This window comes from Aquarana catesbeiana, linkage group LG03, assembly GCF_042186555.1.
Source record: "Aquarana catesbeiana isolate 2022-GZ linkage group LG03, ASM4218655v1, whole genome shotgun sequence".
Lineage (NCBI taxonomy): Eukaryota > Metazoa > Chordata > Amphibia > Anura > Ranidae > Aquarana > Aquarana catesbeiana.
The window spans coordinates 107890352-107907034 of record NC_133326.1 but is presented as its reverse complement, the minus strand read 5'-3'; positions in this window follow the sequence as shown (position 1 = coordinate 107907034).

Sequence of the window (16683 nt, the reverse complement as noted above, 5' to 3'; positions counted from 1 at the left end):
GGCAAGACGAGGACCCAACTTTTATGTGCGTTGATAGAGGATGACCATGAACAGTTCACCATGGCATCTAAACCCAGAGACTGTGCCATTCCAGATGACTGTGTTGTTCTCAAACCCTCTCAGCGGAAGAAATCACTACAGCAGATGAAGCAAAGAGGGAGAGAGCACAAACTGAACAGTACCCAAATCCAGCATGGAAATGCAACATCACCTCCATCTGCATCAAGAACTACAAGAGGCAGACCTACATCTGTGGAAACCTTGAAGTGTTTTGTCTGTAACCAAGGTGGACATTACTCGAGCCTTTGTCCAAAGAGGAGGAGGCCTAGCCCACCAGCAAGTGTGAAAAGTGCACCCCCTACTGTGTTGCTTGTTGGGGAAAATGTAGGAGACCGAGCGGATAACCTGCAGCCAGTTACCGCAAGTAACAGCGTTACAGTCGGACTCCGAGGCATGGGATCAGAGGATGTCCTAGCTCTTCCAGGATTGAGGTGCTGTGAGGATGTGATCCCAGGGGAAGCCATGTTTGTCACCGGAGGTGGAGGAGCCATCTCTGCCGTGCCTATGGCTTGTGTTTCGTTGAACCTGGACTCTGAAAGCCAAATGAAAGAAGTGGGCAGAGCAGATCCCACGTATGTAGGAGGCCATGCGGATAGCCTGCAGCTGGTTACCGCAGGTAACAGTGTTACAGTTGGACTCCAAGCTATGGGATCAGAGGATGTCCTAGCTCTTCCAGGATTGAGGAGCTGTGAGGATGTGATCCCAGGGGAAGCCATGGTTGTCACAGGAGGTGGAGGAGCCATCCCTGCCGTGCCTATGGCTTGTGTTTCGTTGAACCAGGAATCTGAAAGCCAATTGAAAGAAGTGGGCAGAGCAGATCCCACAAATGTAGGAGGCCATGCGGATAGCCTGCAGCTGGTTACCGCAGGTAACAGTGTTACCGTTGGACTCCAAGCTATGGGATCCATGGATGTCCTAGCTCTTCCAGGATTGAGATGCTGTGAGGATGTGATCCCAGGGGAAGCCATGGTTGTCACAGGAGGCGGAGGAGCCATCCCTGCCATGCCTATGGCTTGTGTTTCGTTGAACCAGGAATCTGAAAGCCAGGTGAAAGAAGTGGGCAGAGCAGATCCCACAAATGTAGGAGGCCATGTGGATACCCTGCAGCTGGTTACCGCAGGTAATAATGTTTCAGTCGGACTCCGAGATACGGGATCCACGGATGTCCTAGCTCTTTCAGGATCGAGGAGCCATGAGGATGTGGTCCCAAAGAAAGCCACAGTTATCACAGGGGTTGGAGGAGTCATCCCTGTGTTACCAACAGCTTGTGTTGCTTTGCTCAGAGAATCAAACAGCAAAGTGAGAGAAGTAGGCATAGCAGATGCCAGTAATGTACTATCGGGTACTGACCGGGTGCAGTTGGTAGCCCGCTATGAGCCAAATTCAGGCCCCCTGGAACCTGCATCTCCACCTGAAGCCCCGGATTCACGTAAAGTACTGTTGGGTGACTCAGTGCACGTTGGGAACTCTGGGGAGGGTCAGGGGACTAGTGACTGTGTGCCAGGTCCAGGCCCTAATGGGTTTCTGGAGCCAAGGCCCAGAGAGGAAACTAAAGTCACAATGAACTCTGAAATTGATAATGTTTTGTGTGATGTAAAAAGTCATGATCTGTGCTGTGCAGACATTCCCTCTGCTGCAGTGGTGACTCCCGGGGCCCACCGGGCTGCCCCAAACTGGTCATTGCCCACTGCTACAGAGGGACTGTCTGTGAAAGGGCCCAATCCAACTGGGTCAGACCCTTGTGAACTTGGTCAAGCAGGCCTGAGGTCCCCTCACACTGTTGTCTCCCTGGCGTCTGTGGCAGATCGCTCTGAGTCCCCTGAGGCTGTTAAAATTTACATCAGCCTGGAGGAGTACAGAGGTCTGGCTGATGGACTGCCAGTTGGGGATGGCGGGATGAGGGTGTATGGGGAACAGGACTGTGACTCTGTAACCACATGTAAAGAAAAGGAATGTTTTGAAGTACCTGCTGAAAAGGCCAATTGTGTTTCAGTAGATCCTGGTACGGACAAGCAAGGTGTGCTTGTAACCTTATGTGAGGCAAAGTCTTCTGTAGTCTGCTCCTCTGCCATCACAGCTACCAGTACTTCCATTGTGGATTCTGGGCTGTGCATCACAGAGGAAGGACCACAGGGTGAGGGGGCAAATCTGATCCAATCTGGCTCTACTCCCTTGGCAGTTGTGGCTGACAGCACTGAGTTCTTAGGGGATGATACATTTGTTGCCAGCCCAGAAGAACTCAGGTGTTGTGCCAACAGATGCTCTGCTGAGGATGGAGTAGGAGTATGGGATGTGGGTCAAAGGACAACCCCCGGTGGAATTCAGTCTTCTGTGATCTTCTCCTCTGTCACCACAGTTGCGAGTACTGCTATTGCGGATTCATTGCTGTGTGTCACTGAGGGAATATTACAGGGTGACAGGGCAAATTTGGCCCCATCAGGGCCTACCATCTCAGCGGCTGCAGCTGACAACACCGAGTACTTTCTGGCTGATAAGTCTGATGTTAGCCCAGAGGAACTGAGGTGTTGTGCTGGCAGGCCTTCTGCTGAGGAGGACAGAGTAGGAGAGTATGACACGGGTCAGAGCATGACCCCTGGCAGAATAAAGTGTTTTGTGGCTTTATCCTCTGTACCCATAGCTATGAGTATCATGATTGAGGATTCGTTGCTATGCATAACAGGGGAAGAATCACAGGATTATGGGGGAAAACTGACCCCATCTGAATCTGCTCTCTCAGAGGCTGCAGCTGATGGCACTGAGTTCCTACAGGCTGATATGTTTGGTGTCAGCGTAGAGGAATTCAGGGGTTGTGCTGGCAGGCCTTCTGTTGAGGCAGAACGAGAAAAAGTGTGGGAGACAGGCCAAAGAGTGGAGGCCCTGGTACCCAGGTCATGGAACCAGGCCCAGATCACCCAGGGACGGCCTTATGCCAGGCTCAAACATCTGGGTGTGGTAGCTCATAGAGTACCACCAGATGGCCAGGGCCAATGGCTGAGAATGCTGACAACACACAATGACAAATTTGCCTGTACCCTTTCAGTAGGTAGTCAGTGGCCAGTGGATGAAGTGGATCCGCAGGGCAATCTACTGGCCAATACTGATCCAGACCCCTTAGGATCAGTCAGAGAGGGGTGTGGTCGCCCTCTCCTATCTGCAAAGGGACAGGCCGAAATGTCGGTGGTGCCAAGCTTCAGTTGGGGGAACCTTCACCCCCCATCTTAGGTAATCTTCCATGCAGACGCGTTAGCTGACCCGTTTAGGCTCAGCTGTGCGTCATCTGGAAGGGGGAGATGTGACGAAAATATAAGCGTAGGATAGTTTTGCCTTAACTAGATGTGGTGTGATCTGTAGTAGTGTAATTGTAGATGTAGTTTAATTCTGGGTTATTAGAAATATAGTATTCTATGTCAGTCATGCACATATGTTCTGTCATTAGCATTTGAAAAAGACAGAGATTTTTTCTAGGATCAATGTGACACCTAGATGCCAATAAAAGCTCCCATTACAGTAAACATAGATTGCCAGCTTCCTGAGGCTCAAAGAAATCTGCTAGTCATCTTGGCCACACGGATCTGCAGGGGGCATTCACAGGGCTCCGGACAGTCTGTAAGCTTTGATTAATATCGAGAGATCTAAGGAACCATTTTTATCTCTCATAAAAGCTAAAATATTAACGGCAGAGAGATGAAAATAATTCCTTTTGATCGTACACCTGATGGGTTACGTGTACATGTAACTCTGCATGTTTAGCAGAGGTGGAATCCTAAAGAATCACACAAAACTGGTATATGGCGCCTGATTGCGGCAGGCAGGCAGTGATTGGTACTGTTGCGATCGGCATGATGCGCTGGTATCGGAAATCCTATCCATGACCCAGCAATCAGCGCCATTCTGGGCCAATTTGACTCTGGTCATTTCAGAACACAAAACATTTGTGGGCTGAGACAGGAACACCCCCCCAGGGTTGATTGGCCAAGGGCTAAAGTCCAGCCCGCATCCATATTTCAATAAATTGGGTAGCCTGAGATATGGACATGGTTCTTCCACGAAGCCAGTTCGAAACTGGGGAGTTCCCACATGTTCCAGTATGCTTCTACTAACGGATAGATTTTCTTGGTAAAGTTTATTTCTGTTTTTATCCCTTTTTATTTTCATAGCAAATTGCCAATTCGTGTGTCTTTCTGCATTTTTTGTATCTTTTTTGGTAAATCCTTTTTCTTTGTATATCTTATATGCACTGCCCACTTTCGGGATATTAAATGATAAAATTAATAAGTGACTTTTGTGTACTAAGCTAGGACTCATATCTCTGGAGAGGTTGTTGTATTTTAGTGCCTAAGTACTCGGTTTAAGTTACATGCCAATCGGTATGCAATTGCACTGTGTGTTGGCAGATTGCATGCAGATTGTAAGCTAACAGATCTGCCAGACAGAGATCTGTGTGTGTGGTGGCTCAGCAGACCAGTCTGCGGACAAACTGTTGGGTGGTGGCAGGCTATCGTTTATTGTGTGTCTGGTGTGTGGGTGTGGGGACAGTGGGAAGAGTGATTAACACCGGGGTTCAAGCTTGCAGGATAGCTGGAGGAACCCTAGAAGTGTATAGTAATTGCTAGACTGTTCCCCAACCCTTAGAGTGCACCAGATTGTATGTAAGATTCGTATCTGCCTGTGTGTGGTCAGCTAGCTGGATTGGAGTGGAGTCTCCCTCTAGTGGTGGCCAAAGGTAGTGCAGGCTGTGAAAATACTACAGCCAGTCTTACATGCGCAGTATAAGTTACCCCTTATTCCCTTAGTTCCTCATATACCCCAGTCACGGAACGCACGTCGCGGTTAGTTAGTCGCCGTTGGGGTGGAATTCGTGACACCTGTCACAGTCCATATGAATACCCGAGTACCTGTCACAGTCCAAATGAGTACCTGTCACAGTTCATATGTGTACCGAGTACCTGAGTACCTGTCAGCTACCTTCAGAGTACTCGAATACCAGTCACCAGCCCATCAGAGTACCCTAATACCTATCTGTAGCCCATCAGAGTACCCGATTACCTGTCACAAGGCCATCAGAGTACCAGAGTACCTGTCACCAGGCCATCAGAGTACCCGAGTACCTGTCACCAGGCCATCAGAGTACCCGAGTACCTGTCATCAGAGTACCCGAGTACCTGTCACCAGCCCATCAGAGTAACCGAGTACCAGTCACCAGTCCATCAGAGTACCCGAGTACCTGTCTGTAGCTCATCAAGTTACCCGAGTACCTGTCTCCAGCCCATCAGAGTACCTGAATACCTATCTGCAGCCCATCAGAGTACCCGAGTACCTATTTGCAGCCCATGCCTCATAGAATATACGTTGGGGTGTTTGCTTTCCAAAATGGGGTCATTTTGTGGGTAATTCCAATGTCCTGGTGCTCAAGGACCTTCAAAAGTGTAATAGGTAGGAATGAAATGAGATGTGTAATTTATGCTCCTAGAACGCCTGAAGGTACTACTTCAATGTTGGGCCTCTGTATGTGGACAGGCTGTGTAAAAGTCTCACACATGTGGTATCGCCATACTCGGGAAGAGTAGCAGAATGTATTTTGGGGTGTAATTTGTTGTATGCATATGCTGTGTGTGAGAAATAACCTGATAATATGACAATTCTGTAAAAAAAAATCTTCATTTTGCAAAGAATTGTGGGAAAAAAATACAACTTAAAAAAACTCACCATGCTACTTACGTAATACCTTGGAATGTCTACTTTCTAAAAAGGGGTCGTTTGGGGGGTATTTCCTGACTTGTTAGAGTCTCAAGAAATGAGATTCACCTGATGTACTGAAGGCCTGATCAGATGTGATTAATTTACTGTGATTGGCACCATAGTTTGTAGACTCTATAACTTTCACAAAGACCAAATAATATACACTAATTTGGGGTTATTTTTACCAAAGATATGTAGCAGTATAAATTTTGGCCAAAATTTATGAAGAAAAATTACTAATTAGCAAAATTTTATGACAGAAACAAAGAAAGAGACATTTATTTCACAAAATTTACTTCTTTTTTTATTTATAGCACAACAAATAAAAAACCCACTAATGATTAAATACCACCAAAAGAAAGCTCTATTTGTGTGAAAAAAAGGATGCAAATTTCATATGGATACAGTGTTGCATGAGTAATTGTCATTCAAAGTGTGAGAGCGCTGAAAGCTGAAAATTGGTTTGGGGCAGGAAGGGGGTGTAAGTGCACTGTATTGAGGTGGTTAAGCTTTGATATGTTTTAGACACTGGGGCTAGACTGAAGAGAGAAAAGTAATGTGCTAAATATTAGGAACAATCAAGATCTGAAAGTTTGAGATTAGCAACAGAATACAGTACACATGTATTCTGCAATCTTTGCTCCTACAAAATACTCACATTTAGGATATATAGATATACAGTGGGGAGGGGTGGTTTTCAGACCCCCTTAAATTTTTCACTCTGTTATATTGCAGCCATTTGCTAAAATCATATAAGTTCATTTTTTTCCTCATTAATGTACACACAGCACCCCATATTGACAGAAAAACAGAATTGTTGACATTTTTGCAGATCTATTAAAAAAGAAAAACTGAAATATCACATGGTCCTAAGTATTCAGACCCTTTACTCAGTATTTAGTAGAAGCACCCTTTTGATCTAATACAGCCATGAGTCTTTTTGGGAAAGATGCAACACGTTTTTCACACCTGGATTTGGGGATCCTCTGCCATTCCTCCTTGCAGATCCTCTCCAGTTCTGTCAGGTTGGATGGTAAACGTTGGTGGACAGCCATTTTTAGGTCTCTCCAGAGATGCTTAATTGGGTTTAAGTCAGGGCTCTGGCTGGGCCATTCAAGAACAGTCACGCAGTTGTTGTGAAGCCACTCCTTCGTTATATTAGCTGTGTCTTGTTGGAAGGTAAACCTTCAGCCCAGTCTGAGGTCCTGAGCACTCTGGAGAAGGTTTTCGTCCAGGATATCCCTGTACTTGGCCTAATTCATCTTTCCCTCGATTGCAACCAGTCGTCCTGTCCCTGCAGCTGAAAAACACCCCCACAGCATGATGCTGCCACCACCATGCTTCACTGTTGGGACTGTATTGGACAGGTGATGAGCAGTGCCTGATTTTCTCCACACATACCGCTTAGAATTAAGGCCAAAAAGTTCTGTCTTGGTCTCATCAGACCAGAGAATCTTATTTCTCACCATCTTGGAGTATTTTTTAGCAAACTCCATGCGGGCTTTCATGTGTCTTGCACTGAGAAGAGGCTTCCGTTGGGCCACTCTGCCATAAAGCCCCAGCTGGTGGAGGGCTGCAGTGATGGTTAACTTTCTATAACTTTCTCCCATCTCCCGACTGCATCTCTGGAGCTCAGCCACAGTGATCCTTGGGTTCTTCTTTACCTCTCTCATCAAGGCTCTTCTCCCCCGATAGCTCAGTTTGGCCTGACGGCCAGCTCTAGGAAGGGTTCTGGTCGCCCCAAACATCTTCCATTTAAGGATTATGGAGGCCACTGTGCTCTTAGGAACCTTAAGTGCAGCAGAAATTTTTTTGTAACCTTGGCCAGATCTGTGCCTTGCCACAATTCTGTCTCTGAGCTCTTCAGGCAGTTCCTTTGACCTCATGATTCTCATTTGCTCTGACATGCACTGTGAGCTGTAAGGTCTTATATAGACAGATGTGTGGCTTTCCTAATCAAGTCCAATCAGTATAATCAAACAGAGCTGGACTCAAATGAAGGTGTAGAACCATCTCAAGGCTGATCAGAAGAAATGGACAGCACCTGAGTTAAATATATGAGTGTCACAGCAAAGGGTCTGAATACTTAGGACCATGTGATATTTCAATTTTTCTTTTTTAATAAATCTGCAAAAATGTCAACAATTCTGTGTTTTTCTGTCAATATGGGGTGCTGTGTGTACAATAATGAGGGAAAAAAATGAACTTAAATGATTTTAGCAAATGGCTGCAATATAACAAAGAGTGAAAAATTTAAGGGGGTCTGAATACTTCCCGTCCCCACTGTATATCTATATCAATACAGTATATGTATATATATATATATATATATATATATATATATATACACAATATCTCACAAAAGTGAGTACACCCCTCACATTTTTGTAAATATTTTATTATATCTTTTCATGTGACAACACTGAAGAAATGAATGACACTTTGCTACAATGTAAAGTAGTGAGTGTACAGGTTGTATAACAGTGTAAATTTGCTGTCCCCTCAAAATAACTCAACACACATCCATTAATGTCTAAACCGCTGGCAACAAAAGTGAGTACACCCCTAAGTGAAAATGTCCAAATTGGACCCAATGTGTCAATATTTTGTGCAGAGCTGAGTTAGACTATGATACACCGCCTTTTCGTTCTCTTTATCAATATTGGAAAATGATCTAATTGGTCCTCCAGCCTGTGAATAATAGTGTATATGTATGTGGGTGGTGTGTTGTCTATGTAAAAAGGCAAATGTTTGTGAATATTTTATGAAATTCTATGCAATTGTGCCAATTTTAATTCTGTAATAAATATTCTTTTTTAATATATACTTGTGTTATGCCTATAAAGTCCATCGTCCACCAATTTTCTCTTTAATCCAATTTATCGGGACGTGGCATTATATACTAAATCTCCGTATCCACAGTACCACTCTGTGGTGATACGAATTTTATTCAGTAATATTTTGTGTGGCCACCAATATTTTCCAGCACTGCCTTAATCCTCTTGGGCATGGAGTTCACCAGAGCTTCACAGGTTGCCACTGGAGTCCTCTTCCACTCCTCCATGATGACATCACAGAGCTGGTGGATGTTAGAGACCTTGCGCTCCTCCACCTTCCCAGGGCATGCCTGCCCCTAAACAGCATTCTCAGGTGGACAAGTTGGGGCGGCCTGTCCAGTCGCTGGGGAAAACACAAATTTGCAACAATTACAACTATGCTACCTGCATGTACAGCCAATGCTGGCTGCTCCACATCTGCATCATCTGCCACAAAGCACATCCCAAGACCACATGCACCCTCAAACACCCCAAAGCTTCATGATTAAGCCGAGTGGACTTACAGTGGTTGGGGTTCTACCTCTCCTCTCACCCACCTCCCTTGTTCGCACTCTTCTTTCTGGTGCGCAGATTCACCTTCGGGTTCCACATTGAGCTCATTGCATTGCCTCCCTCACCCACGAGTGCAATAATCTTTTATAGGCCTCTACTGACATGCAAGCCATAGACACTCTGCTGCAGACCAAACTGGACTGGGGGTTCATCATTGGACTCTTTTCTGTACCGCCATTTAGCACCTGGAAAGTCAGCCCTATTGGGCTTGTTAAGGGCAAGTTCTCCAATAAAATACATTTGATTTATGACTTGTCTGCGCCTCATTCTTCCCATGTTCCTAGTTCAAATTCCTTTATTATGTCTGAAGAGTTCTCCCTCAACTATGTGTCTGTCGACCTAGCCATACAGTGCATGATTAACATGGACACATGGCTGTCCAAGGTGGACATTTCGGACGCCTTCAAACTATTGCCTATCGAGTCGTCCTTGTGGCAATGGCATGACATTAAGTGGAAAGGCTCATACTATTACGCCACCAAACTGACTTTTGGCTCGAAGAGCAGTCCTTGGCTTTTCAACACTTTCGCACAATCCCACCTGGATCCTGTCCCACCAAGCGCAGTGCCAGAAAGTCATCCACTACCTTGACGACTTCCTGCTGATTAAACGGCCTGGCGAGTCCCCATCAGATTAGGATAAGGTAAGGGTAGTGTTTGGCAACCTGAACGTGCCCATCGCAGAGCATAAAGTGGAAGGTGCGGCGCAGTCCATCACCTACCTAGGCATTAGTCTTGACACCCACTCCATGCAGGCCAGCTTACCGCCTGACAAGTTGTCCCGGATCAGGTCGGTCACTCATGTCTTCACCCATTCATGAGTCTGAACCATGAAACAACTACAGTCCTTGTTAGGGATGTTTAATTTCACAATGAGGATTATTCCTCACGGGAGTTCCTTCATCTCACACCTCCTGGTTTTTCTATCGCAGGCTTAGGACCCTAATCAAGTCCTCAGACTGGACCAAACAGCAACCGCTGATATGGCTATGTGGGGTGAGTTCCTGGAAAACTGGAACAGCGTGTCCATGTTTTTCCCGGTAGCATCTGCCTCCTCATCTCATGTAGTGACAGATGAAACGGCCTCCACAGGCTTTGCAGCAATTTTTGGCCATCACTGGTTCGCAGGGCAGTGGCCACAAGGGATTCTCATGATCCCTGGGTTTAGCCAGTGGTCCTCCTTATTTTAAGTCTACAGCAGCGCAGGTTTGGGGCCACACCTGGCTAGGGCAAACTGCGGTTTTCTCCACTGACAACCTGGCCATGGCCTAAATCGTCAATGAAGGCAGGTCCAGGTCCTTGGCCATCATGTGCTTCCTACGCAGGCTAGTGCAGGTATCCCTTCAGTGCAAGTTCAACATGCATCACACCTATATTCCCGGCAAATGCAACTTCGCAGCGGACGCACTGTCCTGCCTTAACTTCCCATTATTTTTCCTGCAGAATCCTGGAGCCCACCTGACCACTTCCCCTGTCCCACCTTGGTCGCAGCTGACGATAGGCTGAACGACCACCTACGCAATGCTACCCAACTGATATACCAGTCTCTGTCCCGCAACACATTGAAGGCCTATCACACCGCCTGGAACACTTACTGCAGGTTTCGAGTCTCATGTCCCGGTTCAGGGACAGGCAATGTCAAGGATATCTTGACCTTCGTGTCATATTGTCACACGCAACTGATTTTATCCCATACACCATCAGGCTATACCTGGCTGGCATTCAACATTTCCTGTCCTTACAGGAGCCCTGAGAAGCCTTCCTTGTTCATGGCCCACGCAGTCAAAGCTATCTTACAAGGTATCCAGAAACACCAACCAATAATCGGAGGTAAACGCTTACCCATCTCAAGCGCCACGTTACAAGACATGTCAGCTATCCTTTTGCGGTCCCCCTTTGGGTTACTACCCAGCCTGGTCATCTAAGCTGCTATTTACTTGACCTTCTATGTTTTTTTGCAGCCAGGCGGGTTCACCTACGGTGGCCCCGGTTGCCAGGTACTGTGCAGGTGTCACCTGTTCTGCCTGCAAGACCATTTCATACTGCATCTGGCAGTGGCCAAGACCCAACAGTCCGGCAGCGGGGGTCAACATTAAGTTCTTTCAGATCCTCAATGAATTGTGCCCAGTAGCGGTCCTAGCTCAATTGTTGACACACCTGCCTAGGCAGCCTAGCACCAGTCTATTGTTGCTATTCCCTACCAGCCCCCTGGGCACTAACCAATGCATCAGACATATCCGCACCCTCCTGGTTAACCTGGGCCTCGACCCCAGCCAGTATTTAGGGCACTCCTTCTGTATCGGAGTGGCATCAGCTGCCCCTCGGCATGGTGCACGCACCATGTCATCAGGAGGTTGGGCAGGTGTAAGTCCGCTTAATTCTCCCGGAATATTCCAAACCCACAGGTCGAAATGTCGCAAGCCTTTACCAAGCTGGCTCAGTAATGTCACATGTCCAATAAACATTATTTCCCTATACTGGTATTTGTGCCCCCTTTTTTGACATACTGACCAGCTGACCAGTGCACACCTCAGCTCTGTGTTATGTTGTGAGTCTTGTAGCGTCTTTATGTGGTTTTTATGTGGTTCCATGTCTGTCTCAGTTGAGGGACTCCGATCATAAATATGAAGTCCAGTATGGTAGCCTGAATTTATGGAAGGAGCCTCGGGGGTATATATTCAGCCCACTCACCTGCATTCCCTTATTGGTTCCGCAATACCCTCCCATATATATATATATATATATATATATATATATATATATATATATATATATATATATATATATATATTTTTTTTTTTTTTTTTTTTCCCCAATAAAGTCCTCAATTACAGTTGGGGGTGGGGAGATTTGTTACACAACTTTTACTTAGGGCATACCTCCCAACTTTCAGAAATGGGAATGAGGGACACCTATTAGCAAAAGTATGTAGGCATGGTAAACACCCCCTGCCACGCCCCATTAAAGGAGAATTTTACAAAAAAAAAAAAAATGATTGGTTAAACCCACAAGTGCTTTTTAACACTACTATTCCTTTATATTGGCTTTTAGTATTTACAAATGCAGCAATTTAGAGATTGGATGAAAGGTTTAGCACTGTGAAACACTTTTTGATAGATAAATTGTGCATTTTATATACAACTATATAGATCAGACCAAAATGAGGTACAAATGAGGAGGAATGAAGAACAGAGGGACATTGTTCCAAATCAGGGACAGTCCTTCGAAATCAGGGACAGTTGGGAGCTATGCTTAAGGTATAGTTGTTCATTAATTATTAATCAGAGTGTTATCTAAGGCAGAGATGTTCACACCCCCTGAAATTCCAGATTCCACATTTCCACATTCTTTTGTGGTTCCCATATTATAAAATATGTACAGTATCTCACAAAAGTGAGAACACCCCTCACATTTTTGTAAATATTTTATTATATCTTATTATGTGACAACACTGAAGAAATTACACTTTGCTACAATGTAAAGTAGTGAGTGTACAGTTTTTTATAACAGTGTAAATTTGAAGTCCCCTCAAAATAACTCAAAACACAGCCATTAATGTCTAAACCGCTGGCAACAAAAGTGAGTACACCCCTAAGTGAAAATGTCCAACTTGGGCACAATTAGCCATTTTCCCTCCCCGGTGTCATGTGACTCGTTAGTGTTACAAGGTCTCAGGTGTGAATGGGGTGCAGGTGTGTTAAATTTGGTGTTATCGCTCTCACTCACTCATACTGGTCACTGGAAGTACTACATGCCACCTCATGGCAAAGAATTCTCTGAAAAAAAGAATTGTTGCTCTACATAAAGATGGCCTAGGCTTTAAGAAGATTGCCAAGACCCTGAAACTGAGCTGCAGCACGGTTGCCAAGACCATACAGCAGTTTAACTGGCCAGGTTCCACTCAGAACAGGCCTCGCCATGGTCAACCAAAGAAGTTGGGTGCACGTGCTCAGCGTCATATCCAAAGGTTGCCTTTGGGAAATAGACGTATGAGTGCTGCCAGCATTGCTGCAGAAGTTGAAGGGGTGTGGTGTCAGCCTGTCAGTGCTCAGACCATACGCCGCACACTGCATCAAATTGGTCTGCATGGCTGTCATTCCAGTAGGAAGCCTCTTCTAAAGATGATGTACAAGAAAGCCTGCAAACAGTTTGCTGAAGACAAGCAGACTAAGGACATGGATTACTGGAACCATGTCCTTTGGTCTGATGAGACCAAGATAAACTTATTTGGTTCAGATGATGTCAAGCGTGTGTGGCGGCAACCAGGTGAGGAGTATAAAGACAAGTGTGTCTTGCCTACAGTCAAGCATGGTGGTGGGAGTGTCATGGTCTGGGGCTGCATGAGTGCTGCTGCCACTGGGGAGCTACAGTTCATTGAGGGAACCATGAATGCCAAAATGTACTGTGACATACTGAAGCAGAGCATGATCCCCCTCCCTTCGGAGACTGGGCCGCATGACAGTATTCCAACATGATAGGGACCCCAAACACACCTCCTAGACTACCACTGCCTTGCTAAAGGAGCTGAGGGTAAAGGTGATGGACTTGCCAAGCATGTCTCCAGACCTAAACCCTATTGAGCATCTATGGGGCATCCTCAAATGGAAGGTAGAGGAGCGCAAGGTCTCTAACATCCACCAGCTCCGTGATGTCGTCATGGAGGAGTGGAAGAGGACTCCAGTGGCAATCTGTGAAGCTCTGGTGAACTCCATGCCCAAGAGGGTTAAGGCAGTGCTGGAAAATAATGGTGGCCACACAAAATACTGACACTTTGGGCCCAGTTAGGACATTTTCACTAAGGGGTGTACTCACTTTTGTTGCCAGCAGTTTAGACATTAATGGCTGTGTGTTGAGTTATTTTGAGGGGAAAGCAAATTTACACCGTTATACAAGCTGTACACTCACTACTTTACATTGTAGCAAAGTGTCATTTCTTCAGTGTTGTCACATGAAAAGATAAAATAAAATATTTACAAAAATGTGAGGGTGTACTCACTTTTGTGAGATACTGTATTTCTTCTCTTCAGTCAAAGATGCAGAAGTTACATTGTCCCCAACATCTGACTCTATTTCCAGCATGCTGCGAATGAGGCAAGATACACACTGCAGTGTATATAGAAAGTCCAAAAATCTTAGAACAGTTTTGGCAATAGAGACAGTGCCACCTTGTCAGTGCCCACCAGTGCAGCCCATCAGTGTTCATCAGTGCCACACACCAGTACCCACCAGTGAAGCCTATCAGTGTCCACCAGTGCCACCTCATAAGTGCCCATCAGTGCAGTTTATCAGTGTCCATCAGTGCCACATCATCAGTGCCCACCAGTGCAGCCTATCAGTGTCCTTCAGTGCCACCTCATCAGTGCAGCCTATAAGTGCAGCCTCATCAGTGCAGTCTATCAGTGTCCATTAGTGCCATCTCATCAGTGCCCACCAGTGAAGCCTATTAGTGTCCATCAGTGCCACCTCATCAGTGCCCACCAGTGCAGCCTACTAGTGTCCATCAGTGCCACCTCATCAGTGCATCCTATCAGTGTCCATCAGTGCCACCTCATCAGTGCCCACCAGTGCAGGCCATCAGTGTCCATCAGTGCCACCTCATCAGTGCCCACCAGTGCAGCCTATCAGTGCCAACTCATCAGTGCCCATTGGTGCAACTTATCAGTGCCTGTCAGTTTCATCTCATCAGTGCCCACCAGAGCCACCTCATCAGTGTCCATCAGTGCCACCTCAGTACCCACCAGTACAGCCTATCAGTGTCCACCAGTGCAGCCTCCCAGTGCCACCTCATCAGTGCCCATCAGTGCAGCTTATCAGTGCCCGTCAGTGTGACCTCATCAGTGCCCACTAGTGCCACCTCATCAGTGCCACCTCATTGGTACCCACCAGTGCAGCCTATCAGTGTCCATCAGTGCCACCTCATAAGTGCCCATCAGTGCAGTTTATCAGTGTCCATCAGTGCCCACCATTGCAGCCTCATAGGTGCCCATCAGTCCAGTCTATCAGTATCCATTAGTGCCACCTCATCAGTGCCCACCAGTGCAGCCTATTAGTGTCCATCAGTGCATCCTATCAGTGTCCATCAGTGCCACCTCATCAGTGCCCACCAGTGCAGGCCGTCAGTGTCAATCAGTGCCACCTCATCAGTGCCCACCAGTGCAGCCTATCAGTGCCCATCAGTGCCACCTCATCAGTGCCCATCAGTGCAGCTTATCAGTGCCCATCATTGTCACCTCATCAGTGCCCACCAGTGCCACCTCATCAGTGTCCATCAGTGCCCACCAGTGCAGCCTATCAGTGTCCATCCATGTCACCTCATCAGTGCAGCCTATCAGTGCCCATCAGTGTCTGTCAGTGCCACCCACCAGTGTCCATCAGTGCAGCTTATCAGTGTCCACCAGTGCAGCATAATCAATGCCCATCAGTGCAGCCTATCAGTGCCACTTCATCAGTTCAGCCTATCTGTGCCCATCAGTGCCACCTCATCCATGCCCACCAGTGCAGCCTATCAGTGTCCATCGATGCCACCTCATCAGTGCCCATCAGCGTAGCTTATCAGTGTCCATCAATGCCACCTCATCAGTGCCCACCAGTGAAGCCCATCTGTGTCCATCAGTGCCACCTCATCAGTACCCACCAGTGTAGCCTATCAGTGTCCATCAGTGCCACCTCATCAGTGCCCATCAGTGCAGCCAATCAGTGCCCATCAGTGCAGCCTATCAGTGTCCATCAGTGGCACATCATTAGTGCAGCCTATCAGTGCCCATCAGTGCCGCCTCATCAGTACCCACCAGTGCAGCCTATCAATGTCCATCAGTGCCACCTCATCAGTGCCCATCCATCTAGTCTATCAGTGCCCATTAGTGTCATCTTACAGTGCCCATCGGTGCAGCTTATCAGTGCCCACCAGTGCAGCCTTATCAGTGTCCCTCAGTGCCACCTCATTAGTACCCACCAGTGCAGCCTATCAGCGTCTATCAGTGCCACATCATCAGTGCCCATCAGTGCAGTTTATCAGTGCCCACCAGTGCAGCCTATCAATGCCCATCAGTGCCACATTAGTGCCCACCAGTGCAGCCTATCAGCATCCATCAGTGCCACTTCATCAGTGCCCATCAGTGCAGCCTATCAGTGTCCATCAGTGCCACCTCATTAGTACAGCCTATCAGTGCCCATCAGTGCCACCTCATCAGTGCAGCCTATCAGTGTCCATTAGTGCCACCTCATCAGTGCAGCCTATCAGTGCCCATCAGTGCCACCCACCAGTGCCGTAAGTGCAGCTTATCAGTGCCCACCAGTGCAGCCTCATCAGTGTCCATCAGTGCCACCTCATTAGTGCCCACCAGTGAAGCCCATCAGTGCCACCTCAGCATTTTTCACCAGTGCAGCCTATCAGTGTCGATCAGTGCCACCTCATCAGTGCAGTTTATCAGTGCCCACCAATGCAGCCTATTAGTGCCCAATAGTATCCACCAGTGCAGCCTCATCAGTGCCACATC